This window comes from Monodon monoceros, unplaced genomic scaffold, assembly GCF_005190385.1.
Source record: "Monodon monoceros isolate NGI ecotype Baffin Bay Population unplaced genomic scaffold, NGI_Narwhal_1 Super_Scaffold_19, whole genome shotgun sequence".
NCBI lineage: Eukaryota > Metazoa > Chordata > Mammalia > Artiodactyla > Monodontidae > Monodon > Monodon monoceros.
In genome coordinates this window covers 51,060,719-51,076,801 of record NW_021703775.1, presented here as the reverse complement: position 1 = coordinate 51,076,801, position 16,083 = coordinate 51,060,719, and the positions used below count along the sequence as shown (strand labels likewise).

The 16,083-nt window shown below is 43.9% G+C and overlaps 1 protein-coding gene across 2 annotated transcripts in view; it reads left to right on the top strand.

Moving 5' to 3' along the window:
• PRKCE (protein kinase C epsilon) overlaps positions 1–16,083 on the top strand; it is a 511,412-nt gene that overhangs the window by 187,429 nt on the left and 307,900 nt on the right. The gene's annotated exons all lie outside the window — the stretch shown is intronic.

Here is a 16,083-nt window from a genome sequence, read left to right as displayed (position 1 = left end):
TCAGAAATGAAACAAATGAGGTGTCAAATTTCAGAATCAGAAATGTTACTTCTATAAAGAGGGATGAATGAGGAGTTTGGGATTAACATATACACACTACTGTATATTATAGATAACCAACAAGGACCTACTGTATAGCACAGGGAACTATACTCAATATCTTGTAATAATCTATAAGGGAAAAAGAATTTATATGTATATATACATATATATTTATATGTATATATACATATTTTTTATGTATATGTGTGTGTGTATAACTGAATCAAAAAAATAAAAATAAAAGAAGTGTTACTTCTCTTTACCAGTTCTTTACCCAGGCAAAAGCTCTGCTCTTAAAGAGAAATAATGGGGTGAGGATCTCTGCTCCCCACTAGCTGATTAAGTAGGGTATAAATGTTCTCTGATCGTTGGATTTTCCTTCTTTCTTCTTCTTACACCCTATTCTCTCCATCCAGTCTTTGCTCACTTACTACCTTTCAAGGCTTGTTGCATGGTGAGGGCTGAGCAGTCGGGGTAGAAGGGAAGACTGGACAATAAAACCTGTGGAAACAGGGAGATGGTGGCAGACTTGGGCTCTAGGGAGGTTGGGAATTAGGACTAAAGTAGTTACTGGGACCATCTTTCTTCTCGTCTTCTCTTTGTGGGCAGGGGACAGAACAGTTGGCTTTAATGTCATGGCAGAAAGATGGGATGAGCAAGGCGGGTTCTTCTTGGCAGTGAGAAAAAATGGGGATTAGAGGTTGTGGCCCAAAGGAAAAGGCACAGCTCCTGGCTGGGAGACTTGGGCGTTTTATAGCATCTCCCCAGAATACTGGGGATTATAAGCACAAAGTCACAACCCCACAGTTTTGGGGATGAAGCTCTAGTTTAAGTTTCTGTAATGGAGGAGGGACTATGTACGCAAATTTAAAGGAGCTGGCCAAATGATGCACTTGACAGTGGGGCCTGATGACTTTCATTTAACTAACTTAATCACCTGATTTCAACAGGTGTTCAGAATAATTCAATAATTGTGTGTATATGGAGCTCATGATAGAATTCAGTCCTCTCTTAATAGATCTCAATTATTTGGCATAGGTTTAAAACTTTAAACATCCTTCCAAAATTGGTCTCTTAACATTTTCTGCTCTTTATTGCAATTGCATTTTGGCGTTTCCAACTTTCCCTCTCTACTCTCAGCTCTGAACAGCCCAGAATAGAAACTATTGTAGAAGATTTGGAGATTTAACAATATTTAGTATGAATTATTCAAGATGTACAAAAGGGCCTAAAATATAATAAAAATGGGTACCAGTGTACCCGCCACCCAGATTAGGAAATAAAGCATCCGGTAAGGTAAAGCCTTGCCTTACTTTTAACACAGCGTGTGATCCCAAATTTACCAGACTTTACAATATTACAGTGATCTCCTGATTGTTGATACTGGTGAAACATTTGCTGAGCAAAATCAATCCCCCTTTTTCCTTACATAATGTATATGCAACAGGATAATTAACTAAATATGTATTCCCTGTGCCAAGACGCTGGGCAATCAATGGGAGGCTTGGATTATTTTTTTCTTTGAAAAGATTAACGACTTGCAAAATTATAGAAGACATCCTTTTTTACATTAGAGGGAAAGGATATGGACAAATGAATGAATAAATAAATAAGAGGCAATTGCTTTTTTTCTTCTTGCTTCTACAGCTTATTGCATGTGAATGACCAAAGCAGTTTTCATTAGACTGAACTCTTAGCCTATTTTTTTTATCTCTTTCATCTAAAGAAAATAGAGTTTACTTCAGAAATGCTGACACATGCCAGACTCTGTAAAGTGTTAGCATGTGTTGCTCTGAAGAAAAGAAGTTTTTCTGCTTTTTCTTAATTGCTTTTCCTGGATTTGGAATTCTTTCTCTGGATAGTGGGAAGGACTTCCAGTAATCTCTTTCTAGAAGCTGATCTTGGTGTGTTCTGTTTGTGTTCTACACATCTGTTCTCCCACTCCTGCTGCTGGGACTGTGAGCGCTCCTGGCCCAGAGGTGGCTTTGTTTTTGGAAGGATTGAGAGGGTGAGAAGAGGAATGGGAGAATGAGTAGCCACAACACTTGCTATCTGGGTTGCATGGGAAGGGTCCAGGGCAAAACATGGTTGTCACACCCAGACTATGGACATTCATTGATTCTTATTTAGGCCCCTTTCTTTAGTGAAAATTCCTAACTCTATATTCTGAGAAAGGGTGAAAAAGAGAACTGAAATGAGGCACAGCTGACATTTTCACCACTCTATCATTCTGCCATCAAGCATCCCTTCAGCTCACCTATTTCAAGTGCTCCAGTCAGTCCCATCAATGGAAAAAAAGATATTCGTAGCAAATGCACAAACTCTACACCACATGCAAATACCAAAGAGCCCAGAGAAAGGTATGGGGGGTGAGACTGTGCGAATACACCCCCTTCTTCTGGGATGTGCTAAAGGACTCTTTTTTCTTGCTAACGCGCTGTAGAAAGCCTGGATGTTTACGTCTGCTAGAGCTGGGGTTAATGTGCTTTCTAACTATTTAATAAAATTCCATTGCTTTCACGTCCTGTGCAGTTCATCATAATGGGATTTGACTGGTGTGGGCTTTAGCTAAACCCGGCAACCTAACCCCAGGTGTAAGGGGTCAGGCTGGATGACAGTCAAGGTCATTTCTGGTCATGCAATTTTGATCGTCGGTATAATGTGAATAGACATCTATCAGAGCTCAAGGCTGAAGGCTGGCTAATATCTGTAGCCAGTAGAAGGGATTGACAGGTACAGTGCCCGGAACTTTACCTATGTTATCCCATGTAGTAAACCTTCTTAGGATGTTTTGTGTGTTGCTCCAGGCTCGGGTGCCTCTTAGTGTTTGCTTTTATCATAAGTAATGGCCATGGGGCTTCCTCGTAAACATGGCACTACGGGATCACCAGATACTTAAATCAGAGCATAATTAGCCCGGGCAACAGAAGCATAAGCAACAAGGGATGTAGTTCTCAATTGTGCAAATTACTATTTCCTGTTGTGGACATTAGTTAATATTTCTTCCTTTTTTGTGATGTAATTTGTATATTACTTCTATTCTTCATAGTAATAGGACAGTGAACCATCATTTGCAGGCGCCCAGAGGAGGGGCAGTCAGGGTCTGACCCAGGGATTTCTAGGCTCTTCTTCCCCCACCTTCCTTCCAGGTGTCGTGTTCACCCAGGAGAGTTTTTCAGAGTCTTAGACAACAATAGAAAGAACAAGAAGTGGGCCTCAGTGGTATGTTTGGGTCCCCAAACTCTTTCTCCAATAAAATGCCAAAGATACAAAATAATTGGAATGTTTTTGCAGCACGTCCATCACAAATACTGTGGTTAGATCAGGTTGTAGAATGAGTGCATATTGTGGAAGCAGGAGATGAAGAGGTGGGCTCAGGATCCAGCCCTCTGCCCTTCTTTCTATAGCCACAGGCTTCAGAAAGCAGTCAATATCCTCTCTGGGACCGGCAGCAGAGAGAAGAGAGAGAGAGCCTTAGGAGTCCGTCAGTCCTGAATGTAAATCCTGTCTCCGGTGCCTACCAGTTTAGAGCTTCAGATTTCTCACCCATCAGTGGGGATAATGGGATGTACGGTAGGTATTATGATAGGACTGCTATAAGGACAGTGCCCTCACATAAAGGTGACGCTCAATAAATATCCTAAAGGCCCTGGAGACCTGAGGGCAGGGAGGTGAGCAACGTTCTAACCCAGTGCCCAGGAAGGAGCAGCAGGCAGGGTATCCAGGGAAGCAGTTTGAGGGCAGGTTTCTGACTCTGGGGTGTGGCATATGCAAAAGGTCCAAGAATAGAGCAAGGTGACAAAGAGGCAATTCATAGAATAATATCTGTATCTGGCAGGGGCTATGAGGTTGCTTTTTGCAGAGTTCAGACCTTCCCATAGTTTTGCCCCATTTTCTGTCTTTCTCTTTCTTCCCAACCCTTCCCCCATTGAAACATTTCCCAGAAGAACATTCTTTAGCTTGTCTGTGTCCTGTGGCCCTTAATGTTAGAAATGTCTCCTTGTCAGAGCCTGGGCTTGTGCCCTCTCTTCTCAGTGCAGACAGAACATGTTGTCCTTACACTCTCATTGGTCCTGGGTAAAAGCCCTGCATATATTTGAAGACAGTTATTAAATCTCTCTTCTTCAGGCTGAATCAATCAAACCCCTTAACCTTTCTGAAGAGAGAGTTTAGAAATCTTATCTCATCTTTGCAGCTCTCTTCTGGACTTTTTTTCAAGTTGCACAGACAGGTAGACATGATCAAACCTGCTTTGCTTCGTTCTAATATGATCACGTGTGTATATCAAGTATTACCCCCTGGTGGGAGATGGTGACTTCGAGAGGTCAAGTGATGTGCCTGAGGCCAAACAGTTGATTACAAGGCCGTGTTGGGTCCAGACCCCAGGCTACGATCCAGGGCCCTGCCTGGATCATGGCCCTAATCATGGCCCCATGAGTTTGCCAACAAAGACCTCCTCACTGCTTTTAACATTTTAGTGCTTTTCTTCAGGAAGCTTTTTACAGAAATAGGAAGGTAAAGTTTATAGCTTTGAATCCAAAGATGACCCAGAAAGTCCCTTTCATAAATCAGCAGATCTCTTTTCCACTCTCTTTGAAATGAAAACTTCCATGGTCCCAGTTCAGTTCTGGTCAGCTCCTTCTCAGGCTCTCTGTAAGGTGGATCCATAACTAAGTCTTGGTCGGACTCATCCCAGCAGGTTAGTAATCTTTCTTACCTGTGTCCATGGCAAGCATTAGAGCACTGCCTTCAGGGTTGAAATAGAGAGGTAGGCCTTCCTCTTGACCCTCTGCCACTGGTAGTTTCTATCTAGATAACATCTTTCAGATTCTGGAGTCCCACTGAAGCTTCAGTTCATAAGAAGTCTACCCTTTTCCTTAGAATTTCTGCATTATTTAATCCAATGCCTTCTGATGATCAGATAATTAAGAAGAACCATTCATTCGAATGAAAAGTAGTCACTAATGCACTTTAGCAGATGTGCCCAGTTTGGTGCCCATGCCGAATTGGGGGACAGGGAAGTGGAAAATGAGAGATGGCATTTACAAGAACACATGGCCCTTGACTTCAAGGAGCTTGCAATTCAATTAGGAATCCTAGGCTTACCTGAAGGCCAAAAGCATTAGGGAACAAGGCAAGGCAGTATCACACTGAGTGCCTAATTTGGTGTTACCAGGAGTTCTCCAAATGGGAATAAATTGAAGGCAGAATAACCCAGGGAAATTCAAGAAAGAGGCAGGGATTGGGCTGAAAAGGAAAAGTTAGGTAGACTGGATTGACAGGGAAGAAGCAGGGAGGCCATTCTTTTTTTTTTTTTTTTTTCCTTTTTTAAATATTTATTTGGCTACGCCAGGTCATAGTGGCTGCACAAGGGATCTTCATTGCCACATGTGGGCTCCTAGTTGTGGCATGTGGGACCTTGTTCCCTGACCAGGGATCTAACCTGGGCCTCCTGCATCAGGAGCGCAGAGTCTTAACCACTGGACCACCAGGAAAGTCCCAGGGAGGCCATTCTGAGTAGAGGGGATCATGCCATCATTATCAAAGACAGCTTTGAAGCTCTTATTTTTAGGTAAGTCTGGAGAGACATGATAAATTAAATAGATGCAATTTGTGTTCTCAGGGTGCTTCCAAACAGAGTTATCAGTGTGGCGGACAGACATTTTCAAACAAGAAAATGAAATACCTTCAAAGATTAAGCTGTATTTGAAGACTGAAGGCAGTTCTTTCTGGGTGTGTCTTCATGGTCAAGGCTTTTCACTTACCTTGGTCACCAGGGAGAAGGGATGTTCTAGGTCAAGTATGGTCAAGTCTGGGACATTGAGTAGAGCACATTTTATAAGCATGGGACTTAAGTGATTAGGAGGTCAAGCCTGGTACAGGCATCCCTGTATATCTTTTCTGCACTCTCTTGTTTCTCCCTCAGCAGTCTTATGGAGTCCCATGGTAAGCCCTCCACCACCCTCAACCTTCTCCTCCTCTCCAGACTATCTAGCTAGTGTCCCGGCGTCAAGCCCTGACACTCCCACCCTTTTCAAGTTCTGTCCAGTCTCTAATGAGAAACATTGCTCGACATGTTAAAGGGAGCCCTTACCCTCCCAAATCAGGGATTTCAAAGTCAGGCACTTGCTCCAAGGAGCTGATAGATCTGCCTCCTGTGAGGTGCCTCAGGCAATAAGATGGTGTCCTGCTCACCCCACGGCGTCCCCAGACATCCATGGACAAGTTGGATTCTCCAGTAGCATGTGGGGAACTGAAACAGCCTCAGCATTTGATAAGGGTGGAAATAACAAAAGTCAGATGTTCAAAAACATCGATCTTGCAACGTGTACCCTGCATTCCCCCGACCCAGCATCACTGCTTGCCATTGCTACTCAGACTCAGGGAGTGGACCTCTTTTTTCCAGATTTTTGTCTCCATCCTTTGTCCTGATAGAGTAAATGCTTGTTCCTGGAAGTGACCATATGCACCAGATGAGACGGGGGAGTCAGCTTGAGAGCAACGAGTAGCAAACCCCCATCAAGAGGTTTATAATGTCACAGAGACAATGCTAAAATGCTTGATGAGAAATACGCCAAGAAACCCTCATTTCCTTCCAGATAGGCTCAAGGTGCACAGCAGTTCCTCTGAAATGAATCATCCACAGTTAACAACACCAAATGCCAACCATTAGCAGATGAAAAACAGAATTGAATCCTGAGTGTTTGGAGAGCAGAACCCTTTAGGATCACTACCAAAGCCTCCTTCCTCTCGGCCATTATGGGAGCGTAGATGTGCATTTTCTATTGACGTGTGTGCCTGTTTTACTAATGAAGTAATTGAAGGAGGAATACTCAGGTTGAAGAAATAAGCTTATAGAGAGGGTGGGTTTATAATAGATCCTTAGTCAAGAAGTGAGCCCCGTGTTTCCTGGCGGGGCCTCCAACTCTGTCTCTGTTGTCTTGCTATACATCATTTCTTTGCCTTATAAAGAAGATCGTTTCAGGAAATTCATGTTTGCAGCTCAGATCGTACTGGGTCAAAGTGGCTTATAATTTAATTGTTTACTGTTGTTGATGTCCTTGTGATTTGGCTTAAAACAAAAGGGTATTTCCATTCATCTAACCTAATTTAGAGAGTTGTCTTTCAGGACCAATTACTTTATTCTTTTATCCAGTTGAAATTGGCCACTGCTGACAGTTTTATCGATTTTCCTTATTACCTAGCTTCGTTGAAACATTCACATTTTCACAATCAAGTACATTCACCATCTTATTCAAGCTGCTTTTATTTTCCTCCTTTATTATAAATCTTTGGTGTGAGCTTGTGGGGGCCTGTGAGAGTGTGTGCTTTTGCTCATATACATACAGCTGAGAGCGAACGTCTGTGAATCTCCCATTCTAAGCTCCCCTTCGTCCTCATTGTCCCTCATTGGAGTCATCATTTATTTACTTACCTAAGAAGTACTAGGCCCTGGGAGTATAGAGTTAATGAAGATGGTCCCTGCTCTAGGGCATCTGTACTCTTACAGAAGGAGGCAGGCACTAGACCAGTAAGTACAGTAATATGTTTTATCAGTTGGGTAGCTGTTGGGAGAACAGGGTGCAGTGGGACCACCATGGAGACTGCTCTTTCTAGAGTAGGCAGTCAGTAAATGACAACCACCGATACTTCCTTCCACATGCTCTCATCAGCTCCATGGCAACCATGAAAGGCAGGTAATAACTGTTATCCTCTTTTCTTGGTTGAGGAGGCAGAGCCGCTGTCCACTGAAGGTGCATCCAATCAGAAGATAAAATAAAGGCAGAATAGGACCTGATTTACCAAAATGTGAACTTTTCAGAAATACATCTGATTTATAAATTATTCAACATAGAGCTATTGGGCACCTTTTCCAGTTACTCTTCTCAGTACTAGGGGCACAGAAGTGAACAGTGAAAACTGAAATCCTTGTCCTTAGGCACCTTCCATTCTAGTGGACATGCTTGCCTGTGTGTCAGCTGTCTCTTCAAGATACATCACACACTGGGAACAGCAGTTGTCTCTGGGGAAGGGAAAGGGTGAATTTAGAAAGGAGGAAACCTTTCTTGTCAATGCCGAGAATCTTGGTTTTCTTTCCCATTGATGTGTATGAGCTGCTAAAACGATTACTCAGAAAATTTGAAACAAAATGAATTAGGTGGAAATGTGACCATTCCCTTACATACGGAGACCGTGACTTGCCCATGGCCAGAGGTTATGACAGGTTTCAGAAGACCCAGGCAGAGAGGAATGACCGGCTTAATCCATAGCATGAACGTCTAAGGGCAGGGAGCTCAGAAATAGTGCACATGGCCCACTTCATGTCCTCCGTAGCCCAAGACACCTCTGATTTGGAGTGGGAAATACTGAAATTCAGGATTCCCTCCGATAGTGCCCGTCACCGAGGACTGAAAGCTCCCAACGTGGAGAGGCAGGTGGGCTAGGTAGCCAGACTCCGTGGAGCGAGTGATGGATGAACGATGCACACAGAGCGTTCATTCCAGGGAGCCGCTGGCCTCTGCGTGCCCAGTCCTGCTGCTGAGAGGCTGCACCCCTCTGGATGGACAATCCCATGTGGGTGTTTTTACTAGTGCCAGGCAGCACTCTCCAGCATTTAGGGTCAGCTGCTCCTGTCCCAAGCTTGGCCATCTCCACACACTGAGAGGCTTCGCTAGCTGGGGTCCCTTCTGCCCAGCTAAGCAGGGTGCACTGGCTGTCAGTGGGTTATTCCTACTCTGCAGACACTCAAGTTTGCCTGTTTCCTGACACTGAGAATAATGGTCATGTTTTAGTTCAGAGAGATGTTGTCTGCAGCAGAAACCCGTGGTCTCAACTATTAGCCAGGTATAAATTCTTTGGGAACTGTCGGGAAGAATGAAGTCAGGGGAAGTTAAGTCCGCTTTCAGGTGTATCTGTGTGTTATTGGGACTAGGATTTCGTAGACACCCGGATTTTAGCTTTTGTTCCACAGTTAGTTAATTACTGAATGTACCGATTGATTCAACAGATGTATCTGGAGAGTCTGTTGCCTGCCCGGCACCATGCAAGAGCTGGAGAAACAAAGATGTAAAAGACATAGGCCTTGCCCTTGAGGAGCTCCCAAGCTAGGGCACGTCAGGCAACAAATCATCTGTTCCACTTGGACCTCCGTGGCCTCCTTGGTGCACAGAGAGGGAGGTGGGACTAATGGCCCCTTGGCCCTCTGCAGTGCTGAGTTAAAACCAAGAGAAGTTTGCATAGAGCTGGGCACCTGGAAGGAGGAAGGGAGGCAGAACAAAAATTTTAAGCCAAATCTATGTAGAGAGATTATTTTATTTAAGCGTAAATGGATCTGCCATTTTATCATCCCTATTTTACAGATGGGAAAACTGAGGCTTAAAGAGTTTTAAGAATGTGAATCGGGCTTCCCTGGTGGCGCAGTGGTTGAGAGTCTGCCTGACGATGCAGGGGACACGGGTTCGTGCCCTGGTCCGGGAAGATGCCACATGCCGCGGAGCGGCTGGGCCCGTGAGCCGTGGCCGCTGAGCCTGCGCGTCCGGAGCCTGTGCTCCGCAACGGGAGAGGCCACAACAGGGATTGAAAATTAAGAGGGAAATCTGCTTTCTCTCTTGCCCAACTTCCAATCATTTAGTCTTTCTCAAAGTCAAGAATTTTGAATCCCTTTTTGTTTAGTATCCTTCCCCCCACCTTCTCCTTTCTTCTGGAAAAGGGCTAGGAAGGCACTTGGCATATTCTTAGGGAGGGAGGCAATGTCCAGGCCCTGGTGTTCCAGTCTGGGCTTCAGTCATCCGCAGAAGGTCAAAATGGATAGCATCAGTGTTCTTCAGCTAGGAGAACAGGTACCAGTTTATACCAGGAAACCGAAAAGCAACCAGTCAGGGTATTGGATTTTTTTGTTTTTGTGTTTGTTTTTTTATAAATACCCTCAAGTATTGAGTGGTGCTTGAATTTGATCCCACTGTGCTAATTTTCTCCTGATTCCTGGGGCTTTAATTAAAATAACTCACCCAGGGACCTTGCTAAAACTTACCTCTATATGATCCTCCTCTGAGGTAGGCAAGTTGCACCTGCCTTTAATGGATGGGGAAACGCAGGGGGAGTTCTGGGTTAGGTGCTGGGTACACAGTAGGGGCATAATTTTTAACTTGTTGCATACATGAATGCATGACTAAATGAAATAACAGGAGAAGTGTCACTATAAAAGGAAATTATGGAGAGAAACAAGGTGTTGGGACTGATGTTGCTTTGGATAACCGGTTGTTTCATATTCCAGTGTACAGTCAGTTTCACGGGTGGGCATGGGCCTGCATGATTACTTTCTGTGCCTGGTACTTATTAGGGGCGCTCTGAGGCCACCTCAGGGTCTCCACACACACCAAGTCCCCTATTATAATATCCTGTACCCTTCCTGTTAATTCAACTTCTTCTCTGTTCTTTCAGAATTTGATTTCAAGTTTGTCTCCTCCTGGGGGCCTTCCCACGCTGGCCCACCCACCCCAGCCTGCTGGTTCACACACTGTGTTCCCACACTCCTCTGTGTCTTTCTGTACAAGCATGTACTCAGATATTTACATTGTGTCTATAACTAGAGTCCTGGTTGTACCCTGCCTACCCCAGTGAGCCACAAGTTATTCAAGGGCAGAGGCTTCTAGAACATGGGCTTCGAGCTGAGAGCTGGCCCAGTGCACATGAGGTTCCCGGCTGGTCTCGTGATATAGCCACGCTGAGCCTAGGGTGCTGTCCTGCCATTCGGACTACACAAAGCCAGACTGGGAACAAGGGCCATCTCTGTAGTTGGGGCCTCTTTGTCCACTGGGGAGCCAGACCACCCCAAGCCATCGTGGGCCTGGCTATCATGGCGGCACCGACAAAGTCCATGGGAGTCCTGATATCACAGGGCCTCGTAGTGCTGGGCACAAGGCCCCCAGTTAGTTACGCTGAATTCAGCAGAAGCAGCCTTCTGATGAAGTGGGAGCAGCCTCTTTACTGAAATCAGAAGCTTGGATTCTGTTCCTGGCCCTGCTTCTGTTCTGAAGGTGAACAAATGATTGTTCCTGGTCCTCAGCTGGATTGCATCAAAGGCATTAAGATGCTATGATTCAGTGAATGCTCAGGATTTTGGATTCTAAGATTTAAGACTCTCTGAATACAGGTGTGAGCCAATAAGAAGGTTTCCTAATCTCTCTTTATACTTATCACGAGGGAGCCAGACTCAATTATTCCTCACCAAAACACAGGACCCTGAGTAGTGGGTGAGGCATGGTGGGTATCGTAAGAACTTAAAGTGTTGCCAAGACAAATAGGGAGAGAACTTATCCCGTGGCTCCTTAGGGCAGCTCTGGGACCAGAGGGGTAGAAGTTACAGGGAGGCAACTTAAGCTTAGTTTAGTAACTACTCGTTAGCAGTTAAGTACATCTGAGCAGTAAGTAGGGAGCTCTCCATCTCTGCAGGTATTCAGAGACTGAATGAGCATTTTAAAAAATTGTAGAAAAGATTCCTCTTCTAATGGTCTTTTGTAAGATGTGAATATCTGTAACAACTTCCATAAGTATCTACAAATGGAGGATAAGGGAACTGTTTATCTTATTTGAAAAAAATCCAAGGTCTGCATGGAAAAAAAGGTAGAGAAAGAGTGTATGAAATAATAGGAAAAGGGAATCAGCTGGATAGCAGCATCTATTCACAGAATAGTTGTATTTCTTGAAAATTTAGTCACAAATGGAAGTGTTGAAACTTGAGTCTTATTTCCAAAGATCTAGGGAAGGATTCTATTTGAGTGGACCCCAAATTGTGTGAACCCCTCCTGGAAGCCTTTTTTAAGTGGAATAATCTCTTGTAACACCAGTCTCGCTCCTTAATTCTCTCTCACATGGGGATGCACGTGGAGTTCAATTAAAGAGTGGTCCATTGGTTGAGCAGGTCCATGTGGGGGAAGGAAAAACGGCAACAGAGGTCCCTGACTCGAGGGAAAACATCATTTTGTCATGCTTGTCCATGTCTGCTGGGAGGTAAGGATTTTCTCCTTAAACTTATGAGGGTATTGCATGGAAGCTACAGAAGTGGGAAGAAACTGAGGTTTCTTTGCCTCTTAGCCTCTTGCCCCGCGAAAGGGTTTGATTTTGGGTAGATAGCTTCTCACTATGGTGGGTGATGATGGCCATGAACAGGCTAAACCATTTACTGCCTATGTGAGGTGGAGGTACGAGGAAGGTAGTTGACAGCCTGCCCCCAACCATTGACCTACCTTTTATCTAATGCTTGAAATTACCTTCAGAGCTTTCACACTGTTGTTGGTTTTTGATGCCATTACGTAGTTAACTCCTCCTTCCCTCAAAGAAACAAAAACAAAACAAAAACAAACAGAACCCAAAGAACAAACCCTTGTAGAAAGATGAAATCCTGTCTTTTTAACCTCCTCATTCATGAAGTACCAGCAGCCAGATTTGCAGTCCCCTAAATTTGTGCATGATGCTTTCTAAAAAAACATGTCTGAAGGGCAAAGGAGTGAAAGTTTGAATAACTGAGCTAAATGTTATAATGGGAGATTCCATTCCCAGAAAATGAAAATATCTTACAAAATCCTCTCATCATGTCTCATTGTGTAGACACAATTTTTAGTAATATTTCCGGCATCTTTTTTTTTTTCCTTTTTTTCTCATTTGGTCATACGGGCAGCGTGTCAACCTGCTTAAGTGCTAGGAGGATCCAGCTGAGGCTAAATAGGGGCCTTTGCAGCCCCCTGAGGACCCTTTGCTGATTTGCTCTATTCTCTAAAGGAGAAAAGATGCATCTTATCACAAGGGCCAATATTTGCACTTTTTTCCTTACCCATCATTTTTATTTAACAAAAAAGGGCAGGAGCAATAAAATATTCAACAAATGCACAAGTGCTTTCTTTAGACTCTAAACTCTGAGAAGGCCAGGACTGTGTCTATTTTGGTCTTTGCTGGACTTTCTTGGCCTTAGTGCCAGCGTACAGCAGTGCTTAGGACATATTTGTTCCATGAATTAATGAGCGACCGCTGTCCAGGTGAACGTGGCGAAGGTGTGGAGGCGGCACCGGGGCTTGGCAGGCAGAGAGCGCTGCTGTGAAATGTCATTGCTGGCTGGTGGCGAGTGTCCCTGTTTGGGCTGAGTGTTGTTTGAAGGCGAAAAGTATGAAAGTCAAGAACTGCCTGTAATAGGTGGGTTTGGGGTCACCAGGGCCGTCGGCAGTGCGCCTGGAGCCTGGACGACAGACTTCACCTGCTTAATTACAGATGGCCATCTAGCTACTCGACCTCTCCCTGGCTATAATTATGGCCCTTGTAGCCACTATACTGCCAGGCCAACTAGAATCACCTAGCGCTGCCTGGAGACGGACCTATTTTGCTTTTATTTTTAATTTTTTAAAACAAATCAAACCAGTGTCCTTTGGATTTAACACTCACTTCCTATACTGCAGGACGCCTTCATGAGGCGAAAACCAACAAATGATAATTCTTTTGTTTGACTTAAGGAAAAAATACCATCAGTGATTTGTTTCCCTTGAACCAATCTGTCCTTTGGGATTAATTTAAATCAGCCCTACCTTCCCTCCCTCCTGCTACTCATATGTACCTATGAGCCAGATTAAGAAAAAACGTTTCCGGTGCCTTTGCAGCCTCCGGGGCCCTTCACTGACCTTGTCTTTGCCTTTTCTTCCCCAAAGGTAACTACTATCCTGAATTTTGTGTTCAATTATTCTTTTTTTGCATTTCTTTATGATTTTACCACCTATATGCGCCTTTTCTTAAATAATATATTGTTTTGTCTTACCTACTTTTTAGCTTTTTTAAAAGAGTACCATCCTATATAAATTCTTTGATTCATCCATATTGACGTGTGACTGTAGTTCATATTATTCCATTTATTAATATATCAAAATTCATTTATCCGTTTTCCTATTCATGGACATCTGGGTTATTTTCACGTTTTTGCTATTAGGGACGATACTGTATTCTGGGGCACACTTGTACCTACAGTTTTCTACATTATTCACTTAGGTGTGGAACTGATGTTTCAAAAGGTCTTTGCATGTCCAACGTTAGTAAGTAATGATAAATTATTTACTAGGTAATGATAAATTGTTTTCCAAAGTGACTATACCAATGGATGCTACCACCAGACATAAATGTACTTTAGTTTGCAGTTTCCTGTTACTTTATATCTTCACAAATACTTTAAAACAGACTTTTAAATTGCTGCTAGCGTGGTGGGTGGTGTGCCATTATACTTTTAATTTGTATTTCTCTGATTATTAGTGAAATTGAGAATCTTTTCATGTATCTACAGGTTTTTGATCTTTCCTGAAAAATATCTGTTCATTCCTTTGGTGCATTTTTCTGTTATGCTTTTGGTCTATTCTTATTGCTTCAGAGGCAGTTATATTTGTTGCAAACATCTCCCCCTAATTTGTAGCTAATCTTTTCACTTTCTCTACAGCCAACTGATAAATAGAAATCCAAAGAATGAAACCTGGTGGACCTTGAACAAGTCATTTTTCACGTCTGGGCTTCTGTTTCTGCTCGGGTAAATGAGCACACTGATGCATCCCACCCAACAGTGAGTGATGGCAAAATGGGTTGATATGCAGGAAGGCACATTTTGAAAGTAAAACACCAAATACATATATAGAAAGTCTAGTTTTCTTTCTACATTATCATACTGCCTCCATTTTTATACTAAAACATACTCTTTGGGAATATTTTTTGTTTTTGAGCTGCTTTTTTTAATAGCACTTGGTGCTTTTTTAAATTGTTTGTTCACTTATTTGTTTGTCCCTCTAGCATGTAAGTCCCAGAGGACAAGAATTTTATCTTACTTGTTTATCACTGCATCCCTAGCAACTTGGAATAGTGCTTGGAACATAGTAGGTGCTCAAAAAATATTTGTTCAATGAATGACTAAACCAATGGTGTTAGTAGTAGTCATGATACCATTGCTGTGTAATCATCCAAATGCTGTTTTTAGGATTTGCTCCCTGTTCAGATAACTTTCAAACTGATTCAGTGTATTGTTCAGTGTATCTCTGGCCTTTTCCTTTCCAGAGAGGGTGGGTGGAGCCAGAGGAAGGGAATTGTGCCCTAGGGAATCTGAGAGCTCAGTTTTTAGACTTGTAGCTGGGGCCCCCTGATGGGCTGGCACTCCTCTGAGGGCAGATTTCTAGGGTGAGACCAGAATTTCCCAGGCTATTTTTTTTTTTTCTCCTTCTGCATGGTTGCTGTCAAATTTGCTGCTTTTTCAAACCCAGTTGGCTTTTGCTTTGTTGCTATGGAAACCGGAGCTGATAGTTTGGGGGAAATATGTGTGCACGTGAGTGCTGGGGGAGGGGCGTTTTGTGGAAGTGGAGGAGAACCAGAGCTGGGTGGTGGCCATGGACATGGAGTAAGTGAGGACAGCAGGAAGAGACAGAAGTCTCTGGGAAGGCCCTGCCCACTTGGGCAGTGACTCTCTTCAGAGAGCTTTTGATTTCGAATGGTGCACACTTGGGGAACAGGCATCTCTTTGTAGATCTGCAGGGCTCCCCTGGCTCCAGTCCAGCCCTTCAGTGGAACATCTGGAAAGCCTTGGCCCCTCCCCATGCCAGAGCCGCTGAGCCCTGGAGACAGCGATCAATGACCTCTTCTTGGCTGCTCCTTAACCCGTGTCCCAGACAAGCGTTTTTTTGGGAACCAGTGAGTAACGCAGATCTTTGATGCCAAGGCTTGTGGGCTGCTGCAGGAAGACTTTCACTTTTGCTAAAAGGGCGGGAGCAGAGAAAGGGTCTGTGCAGGGAAAGCAATGAGGATTTGGCTTTTCAGGAAATCAGAGCCCAAGCAGGGAGCCCTGCTTCCTGCTCACTGGTTTTCTGGCTGAGAAAACAGCAAGCTGAGCTATTGCCTAATGTTAATGCTCCTTCAAGCTGGGGCTGATATTAAGGTTGGGGGTGGGCTTGAGGCTGGAAACTAATTTGGTTCTGACCTCCGCAGGCAATCCTTGGACCCCCCTGGGAGATAATTCTGAAAAAGCACAGGGTGATT